This window comes from Mauremys reevesii, linkage group 2, assembly GCF_016161935.1.
Source record: "Mauremys reevesii isolate NIE-2019 linkage group 2, ASM1616193v1, whole genome shotgun sequence".
In the NCBI taxonomy this organism is placed as follows: Eukaryota; Metazoa; Chordata; order Testudines; family Geoemydidae; genus Mauremys; species Mauremys reevesii.
In genome coordinates this window covers 231,045,570-231,055,395 of record NC_052624.1, presented here as the reverse complement: position 1 = coordinate 231,055,395, position 9,826 = coordinate 231,045,570, and the positions used below count along the sequence as shown (strand labels likewise).

Sequence of the window (9,826 nt, the reverse complement as noted above, 5' to 3'; positions counted from 1 at the left end):
GACAAATAACGAATACAATAGAAACATGTATTTTAGCCATGCACGTGCACTTTATATGTCCGGAACGAGTGCTGCTATATCACACAATATCACGTTTGGGTTCAGCCGGGATACATTATTGTGCGGAATTAAGTGTGTCTACTAATAATCTATAGTCCGGTTTGCAAAAACACAGCAAACAAAATTGTCATTCCAGATGAAAAGAAAACACGATGTCTTAAAAGTGTTAAGGAGGGTGCACAGCGGGGCATATTTTCTTTCTCACTGGCAAGAGTTTGTAACTGGATCCCTTAACGTTACTGAGAACATGAAAACATGAAACAAAAGTATTGATCCAAGAACTCACGGAAGAAAAGAATTCAAATACTCACTGGTTTGTTTGATTTTTTTTTTTTACAACGTTACATCACTTGTTTATTAGAAAAAGCTGAGCTTGCGATTTGTCTCTGACACGCACTATTTAAACATACATAAAGGAAAGTGTTATTTGTGTTGTTAAATTTACATTAAGTTCACTTTAATTGCATCAGCTGCTAAACAGAGCTAGGAATAATGGATTTAAAAGGAAAATTGCAATCATCTTCAGAAGACTGCAGCATAATGGAAGAACCTAATTAATTTAACCTTGCAGTCTTCTATAATGGCTGCACTTTATCATTTCCACAGATGGAGCTTGAAGGAATTAACATTGTTGTTTATCCCAGCAGACATCTCTGACTGTGGTTAGCCAGTGGCAGATTTCCCTTTAAAGATGCATTGCTTCACTTGAGAGAAACCAACACAAGTATTGGCAATGGCTGTCGAAATTTACTAGTACTATATGTGTGTGGCATTTGAAAAGCACGGACTAAACATACAATATTTGGTCTCATCTGGTAACGATGAATAGAGTTAAACTGTTTCCTTGATTAGTGAAGCCAAGACTCTTCCAATGCCCCTTAGATTTCTCTTCCTTTATTTTTGTTTTCGTTCAGACATGTATGTGTATCTATACATGTATGACCGTGCCCTGCTACTGTAAGAGAGTGCTATGTGTCAATTTCTAGTTTCGTATAATTAAACTAAATACTTTTCCTAGATAATTTGTAATGTTTACAATCTTTTTATGCATGGTAAACCTGAGTAGATTTGATGTCACACACACACACAACACAGTAAACAGATTATTTGAACCAGATGGTACTATTTCAGGAAATAATGTATTTTCCAAGCACTGTAGTTATATTTCTATGATTTCTGTGCTACAGGGCACGCCCGCGCACAAACCCAGAAGACATACACAGGAGCTAAGAATACAATTATAAATATGCAGTGTGATGATATTCGTCAGATTTGCCATTCTGCTTTTCAAAGATACATGATGCTTCTTGATTCTAAGGTGATCGGGCCATTTAAACTATTCTGACGTTTTAAAAAAATCAGCATAGTCCACTATATTAATTTGTGACTTGACAGTTGTCAGATTGTCTGTTTATTACCTCGAACTGAGACCATCCAGTGAAATTAAAGGTTATCCATGACGGGAATAAAAGCATATCGGGACACTTATACTCTGAAGAAACGCAACTCGATATTTGCTGATGTCTTTAAGAGATGTATTCGTGTACAGATGAAAGGGTGGGACAGTTATGCTTCATCCTCCCCATAGCAATTCACGTCTCCTTCTGGGTAATATTTTAAACTCTCTAACGATATTCCTCTCTTCTAGGTTATGGTTTACAAGCTTCCCAAATCACAAACAAAAAACCCCTCCTTGACCACTTGCACAGTTTCTGACAGAAAAGGTAACTGATACCCATCAATGTACGTTGACCCAGAAAGCATCTTCTGTATTCCTCCCTTGGGTGGGGCACAATGGGATGTCAAAATTTGGCTTTAAATACCGGCGGGTTGCAATTAGATTATTTATTTATTTATTTGCTAAATACGTTAGTAAAGGTGTGTCGCAGTCAATCGTACGGCTTTTCATGGCAATGTTGGTCCCCGGAGAGTAGTTTTGGACAACACAGTGAGCACTAAATCCCTCTCGCTGGTTATCCAGAAGCTACCCTTACATGCTCCAGAAGTGAGTCATAGAGATATGCTTAATATACTAACAAAATACGCTCATTTGCAAAAGAATTGGCTCTCCGGATAAGAAATTCACTAGCTAATATAATACCATGGAGGACGGGCGAGAATTCTTTGCTTACCTTTTTTGTGAGATCAGAGCTGCACAAATGACTCTAATTGAATTGTTCGCTCAGGAAATCTTCAGTGCTAATGAGCGTGTTCTGATTTCTCTTTATTGCGTGGCAAGCTGAGGCTCAACAAATTAATATGTATCCAATTATTTCGTTTTGCTAATCAAATGAGAACTCTATCTGACTTTTAAAGGCAAGTGGCCATTTGGAAATAAAAAATACACATGACAATGGAATATAAGCATACGCAGATGGTGCAAATAACAGTTCTGAACAAGCGAGTGAATGGCGAGTAGTTGAAATCTCGCTATAAGAACAAGCCTAATGGATGTGCTGCTTACCAATTTTAATGTCTCTGTATTTAGAATGACACTTCAGGTGACTCTGAATGGCTAAAACAGGAACAAACATGTTATGTGATTTAAATAACAACAACAAAATAACAATTACAAGACCTTGAGAACACCTGCTAATGGGATGTATCGTCGCTGTTCACTGTTTCATCCCTGACATTCACTTTATAGAAATGAGGCCAAATCCTGGGGTCCTAATTTTCACTCAGGCGAACTTCCACTGAGTTTGCTTGAATAAGAGCCACAGAATTTGGCCCTAGGTTAAACGGAGAAAAGCAAAAACAACGATGAGGTCTTTGTAAATAAATACTATGGGTGTTACCCTGACTTTCATTAAAGTCAATGAGAGCTTTGCCATTATCTTCATGGGGGGGGGGCCGAATTTCACCCTATGACGCTCTTTCCGAATGTTGATTTCTAACTTATGCTAACAACATTAATGCTGATTTCTAACTCATGCTAACAATACAAAAGTGCACAACTGCAAACGTTCCAGCGAGGTTTTCCGACAGTTTTTTATACTCTAGAATATGTGCACATTTCTATTGCTCGAAGGTACTTTGCGCTGGCAATGTGAAAGAAATTCCAGGAAGATCACAGGTTCCAAAAACACCCCCTTCCAGATATTAAATATGGGCATTACATGGAACGAAGAGGCCCTGATTAGGTGTGTTTCATATACCTAGTACTTGCTACCACCGAGATACACTTAACTCATGTTTAGTTTGAACAGTACATACTTCACCCTAGGCCTGAGAGTTTTGTTTCATGTACTGATGCTTTCCCCATAAAGGAAGCTGCAAATGGCCGGCGACTTCAACATTATTTTTCACTTTTGAGTCTCCCCTTGCAGCCACGCCGGCGCTTTAAACGTTTGAAAGGAAGGAAGTGGCAAGAGTGCAGCCCTAACATTTAGAGAGTACAACAGGTCACACATGCTAATGTGCACTGTATTTCTCTCCCACTCCCAGCCTGCCTGCTTTCAGTGTATTTAAAATCCGCCTGGAGATCGAGTGGGACCCGGGTCATATACAATGCATTGATTGTGTCTATGAGATGCTACTGCTGGTGTAGGGCAAAGAGAGGTGGTGATGATCGTGGCGGTGAACTGGGCCAGGCCAACCAATATTGGAAAGCTAAGGAGAAGCAGCTGTTGTGTAATTAGGTACTGGTCTGAACTTGCTTTTCCACTTAGCCAGGTACAGGGGGGCGCTGAGTGATGCAGCCGCTAGCCGCAGCATCAGCATCCGGGTAATGCCGAGTGAAACCGACCCAAGGAGGAAGCCAAACCTCCCTGGCTTCTAACGTTTGTCCCACAGAGATGGCTTGAGTCCAAAGACTCCAGGGGCCCCACAAAGACTTCTATGAGCTCCTCTGTCCATCCCGTGGTTAAAGCTTCACTGGGATTCATTCCGATCAAAATCTTTTTATACAAATGGGCAGGAACAATGCCCCCCCCCACTGTCCCTCCCAATGGTACGCAGTGTTGATCCAGTGCCAGGGAAGCATTATTTAAACCGTGAGACAGCGCTGTAAATCAGATGCCGCCGAGAAAAGCTGCAGATATTTCCAGTTCCGATGTTTGTCACTGTCTCCTGCGATCCTGGGACCGGGAATATTGATATTTGCAGGCGCAGCTACTCAGAAAGCAGGAGAAATGGGAGAAAATACAAATGCAAAAAGCGGGTTGTTTTAAAGAGTAAACTTACTGGGAAAGGACGTGTTTCTAAATGAGAAGGATCACGGGAATCTATAAAAATTTAGTACAAATATCCTCGAGAAGCCGATTTTTATCTACCGTTTTATACTGTTCATTATCCACCTACACATAAACCCCCACGTGTTTCTGAAGTTTACAGAAACGGAAACCACAGGCATTTTGGCATTCCTTGTTCTTTTTATTCTAATACATCAATGAACTGGCAATAGCCTGACTTCGAACCGCGTTCAATACAGAATTGAATACATACGGGGGAAGGAAGGGAGAGAAGGGCCGAAGGGAAAAGCTGAATTTATCACGTCATTTGTTTTAATGCTGGTTTTGAAAACTTGGGGAAACCCTCTAAGCTTCAGATTTGTGCCACTTCAAATCCCCATGTTTCTCTGAATCTCACTAGGTTCTTATATGATCCCCATCACGTAGTGCGCGAGCGCCCGAGTCCCTAAAGTAACTTTCTCTGGAAAATACAACTTTCTCCAATGGTTGAGACTGTTCTACATTTAAATGTATATATCGCCACAGAAACAAAATCAGGTGGGGATTTGTTTCATCTGATGTTTACATCAATCAGTATTTTCATTACAATCTTGTCAACACGTTTAATTCAAAACATATGTCAAAGCAGGGGGAAAAAGCGCTACTACGCTTAATGGTCCTAAAAATGTAATCAAACCGTTTATTGCTAAACTAGTATAGTTAATACAGGGCGAGAGAACTTTGTTTTTCTTTATCAAAAACATAATGGTTTCAAATACTGTGTGGGTACCGGTTTTACAACATAGGAAAATAAATTATCTCCTCTTGGATCGTTTCCTGGAAGTATGTCTGTCTCTCTGTCTAAGTTATATGCAAATATAACTTTCCATTTTCATTTTGCATTTCTAGTGTCTGACATATCACTTAGCGAGTAAAACTGAAAAAAGTGTTTTCAATGCGCACCTAATATGCTGTATCTGGGCAAAGCCTGTGAACATTCCCAAGGCTCGTGCAAATATTCTGCTGTAGGTTTAATAAATCGCCCAACGTAACCCCCTCCGGCACTTCCCCCTGTCTCCGCACAAACACACGCCTCACAGAACTGGAGCTGTAACTGGGTCTAGGCACATATCTATGCTCAGGTCATCTTCTCTCTTCCGCTTTTCTTGGGTCAGAGTAACTGCAATTGAAGGACAAAGACGTTAGTGACACATTTTAAAGTAACGCAATAAACTAAAATTCGGCGTTTTCCCTTATACAAATGCCACATATATTTGTATGCATGGTCAGAGACTAAAAATCTAAACAAACAAAGCCCCCTCCGCTTGCACAGGGACAAACAGCAACTGAAAGCTACAGCCAGCTAGAGGCCCCGGCCGGGAGCAGCAGCCATCAGAGCTCCCGAGCGCTGGAGAAATTCGGCTGACGTGCGGAATCAAGTTATACTCACGTCCCTGCCACCAATAACGAGCTGCTCGGCTGCTATCGTAAGAAGCTCGATTTCCACCAGATTAAAGGCTAAACCAACACAGAAACGCGCCTACCTGCACCCTATTTTTGCTTAACTATCTGAACATGGCTCGAGCCATTTCATGCCACTTTGCAAGGTAGCATTCATCCTCCGTGCAGCGCTGGGTTTGCGGCGCCCTTGCACGCCTGCCTCTCTCTCTCTCTCTCTCTCTCTTAACCCTCCCCAAGCTCACTTTTCACATCAAATAAGCCATTCACTTTTGATCCTTGCTGTTACATTCCAAGTTTCCCAATGATGTTTCCTGAGCACTGAAAACCTCATTTAAAAACGAATGGATTGATCTGCGTTTCTGTCTAAAATGTAATTTTAAACATATGCATTCATCAGTCCCCTCTGCACTTGGCCTCTCATTGAAATATGCCTCTAGGAGGAGGGACCTAGCGGTTTAGATAACTGTGAAGGGTGGTGAGTTTGTTGGCTTCATTGCATCTGATTGCATGTAAGCGTTCATAGCGCTGCCAGGAGTGAGGAGACCTATTGAAATACTCACCAGAGCCTGCAAAGCCGATTTACATAACTTCAAAGGTCTAACACTGCTATTGGCAATTGGTGTACACAAGCCCTGCAATAGCCAAAGGGGTCAGATACATGGCTTCTGCTCATGTTTGATGTGTAGTAAGAAAGAGTGACTCATTCCGCAGCTGAACAGGCATTTTTGCACCATTTGATCTTCATGGGTACGTAAACCTTACATGATTTATGGGTTATGTTCATGCATCAATTCAGAGTCATGCGGAAGAAGTAAAATCTCCAAAGAAATTCAGAAACGCCAGCAAATTTTAAAACGATATACTGCCTCAACAAACTCCTCTGCCGTACCCGGGCGTGTATGCTAACACGAGCTGCGAAATGCGAACAAATATTGTCCGCTGCAGCAGCATTCTGACTTTCAACAGACACGGTATTTTAAAATGTTGCTGTCACAACCAACGGGCCACAGGCATCCTAGTGCCACTCCACTGTCTTCTCTGAAATGACAGGTTCATTTTACCCCCAGAGATGGTTTGGGCTGGGGCAATGCAATGCAGGACTAGTATTTTAGGACCAGCTACTGGCATGCCCTGCACGCTAACTTGAGGCGCTCCCTTAGGCTGCTAAACCGCACCGCAGCTTGCGGGGAATAGCCCCTTGCGCAGAGCCGCAATGTCGCCCCCTGTCTCTGGCTCAAGTGCAGAAGAAGACTTTGTGAGAGTGAGTAGAGCCTTGCTCCGCCCCTTAACCCTCTTAGCCCACAGTGTAACTAAAATACCGCGTCAGGGTCCATAACCCGGTTCTACGCGCGACGTAGTTTCCTCCCATCCCGGAGCAGCTGGGAGCCCAGGATTAAAACTGTGACCCTCCAGGCTCCTCCCAGGGCATCCCCTTAGCGTGTTGCCCCTTAATCTGTGCAGATCCGCAGATTAGCCCATAATGATTTAAAAGCTGCTGGTGGTACACTTTGATCTTTAAATGCCTTGCACAGAATCTACTGTGAAAGCAGTTAGTAAGAAGAAAACAATTGTTCAAATAAAGTCGAAGGGATCCTTCCTGTAAGAGGATGCAGTCTTGGAGAGTATAGACTACAAGGACCATTTTTAACATCTCCTTGCCAAGAAGCATGAGACGAGAACAGAAATCTCGTGTCTACAGCTGGGCAAATAGTTTGCAGTGAACATTTCATGCGACTTATTTAGCTTATTTCTGTTTGTGAATGACCCAGGATTTTTTTTAAATGTATTCATGTAGTTTCTGAACAATTTCTGCACCTAATTCTTGGGGTAGAGAGGGTTTGTGATTCGTTGGTTGCAAGCATTTATAATCCAACAGAGATGGTTAAACTGATTGGACGTATAGGTCACATTGGCACGTTTCTGTTTCCTGATTTGTTTTTAGTGCCAAATCTTGCTTTTATGAGTTCGAATTTGCTTTCCATTACTCTTCTATAATGTTTACTTAAAATTCACTGTTTATATGAACATTCTTGCCAATAAACTCATTCGCTGGAATATTTGCAGAAGGGAGCACAAAAGGGGCCTGAACACAGGCACAGATAATTCAGTTTTTAATCAAGCAAATATTTACAGAAATCTTTTGGAAGTATTTGTGTAACTCTGCTTTTACAATATCATAAATGGATTGCCACAGCAGAGCTTCAACACTATTTTTTTAGTGGGATTAAAACAATTTTAATGATATGATTAACACAGTATATTATTTTATCTTCTGCCTTATTATATTTAAAGAAAAATAGTTAACTGACCAGCTAGGTCATACTTTAAAGCACTTTGAAGATGAAAAGATCAAAATAACTATCTGTTTTTTATTATAAATGTGATTTTTCTTTGGTATACTAGGCAGTTTCCTTTTACGCTCACTTGTGCTTGCTAAGTATATAATAATGTCACGTAGTGAGATGAATGGAAAATCCAACAGCAAGTTATAATTGTGAATAAAAAACAATAAAAATGACACTAATTAGTTAATAAAACAGAAAAGTGGATAATGATAGATCACATACTCCAAGAAAAATCAGTGAAAACATTAGAATATATTAAAGTTTAAGATTCAAAAATAGGTGCCTAAAATTAGGCTTCTAAATTGACATTTTGGAACTTAATTCCCAATCTTGCAAATACTGAGGTACATGCTTAACTTTACTACTGTGCATAGTCACACAGAAATCAAGTTACACTGTGTTTGTAGGAGTGAGGCCTTAAATATGTGGCCTGAGCCCCAGTAGCTCAGGACAGGGCTGGATTAACCTTTTGTGGGCCCAGCACCAAACATATTTGTGGGCCCCCCTGGGGGCAATGGAGCAGAGTGCAGGGAAGTCGGTCCCTGGAGCGAGGGGCTGGCCAGTGGCAATGGGGCATGGCATAGCAGGAGTGGCCCCGCTCTGCCCTGCCCACTGCTAGGGCACTGTTTACAAACTGGCAGTTGCCAGACACACAGTGGCCCACTCGGCCCTGTGCTGCCAGCGTCCCCCTTTCCCTCAGGGGCAGGCCCATGCTGCACCACACAGCCTCCCCAACAGGCCCCCGACTCCCTATGGCCAGAGCCTCCCAAGACCTTCTATACCCAGCACCCCCCACAGATCCACCCATAAAAGCACATTGCCCTGCATGCCACCCCTGCCCAGCGCCCTCCTGCCCACAGACCCACCACAACTGCCCAGTACCCCACACAGAACCCCCACTCCCTAGTTCCCCAACACATACAGATCTTCCCCACTCCTTCACAGCCCAGCCCCCCATAAGTCCCCCAGAGGCCCACTCCCCCACACCGTGCTTCCCGACCGCACTCACCAGCTCTGCTGGGAGGCGACTGTGTCTGCTGGGTTGAGGCAGCAGTGCAGCCAGGGCTGGTCTCAGGGCAGGGAATCATTCTGGCCCCTCAGGAGTGGCGAGATCAGCCATCCAAGCGCCCTCCCCCCCCCCAGTACTCCCCTCCCCACAACTGGCTGAGACTGGCCAGGCTTCTGCACCAGACCCAGGCACCACAGCTCCAGGGAGACTGGCGGGGCCCCACAGGTGGTGGGTAGCAGAAACTGCACAGAGTCAGAGGTGCACTGGGATCTGGCCAGAGGGCAGAGAGGAGCCCTTGGCTGGCTGGCCAGACAGTCAGCAAGCTGAGAGGAGCAAGTGGTGTGGTGGGGGGTGAACCAGCAGGCTAGTGGGGTCTCGGGGCGTAGTGCAAGTGGAGCAGGCTGTGGCCCCTTCTGAGCATGGGCCTGACCCCATAGCGCCACTGTCACCATTGTAAACCCAGTACTGGCTCAGGATCTTAATATGCATTTAAGATCATAAGAACATAAGAACATAAGAAAGGCCGTACCGGGTCAGACCAAAGGTCCATCTAGCCCAGTATCTGTCTACCGACAGTGGCCAATGCCAGGTGCCCCTGAGGGAGTGAACCTAACAGGCAATGATCAAGTGATCTCTCTCCTGCCATCCATCTCCATCCTCTGACGAACAGAGGCTAGGGACACCATTCTTACCCATCCTGGCTAATAGCCATTTATGGACTTAGCCACCATGAATTTATCCAGTCCCCTTTTAAACATCCTAGTTCTAGGCCCCTATTT

General features: G+C 43.5%; 1 long non-coding RNA gene across 1 annotated transcript; it reads right to left on the bottom strand.

The window, feature by feature from the left end:
- Positions 1 to 230: 230 nt before the first annotated feature.
- On the bottom strand, positions 231 to 3,310 carry LOC120397773. Its single transcript, XR_005593994.1, has 3 exons — positions 3,277 to 3,310; positions 2,525 to 2,575; positions 231 to 299 (listed from the first exon to the last, which is right to left on the bottom strand). It is a non-coding gene; the product is annotated as an uncharacterized LOC120397773 (long non-coding RNA).
- Between the last annotated feature and the right edge of the window lie 6,516 nt (positions 3,311 to 9,826).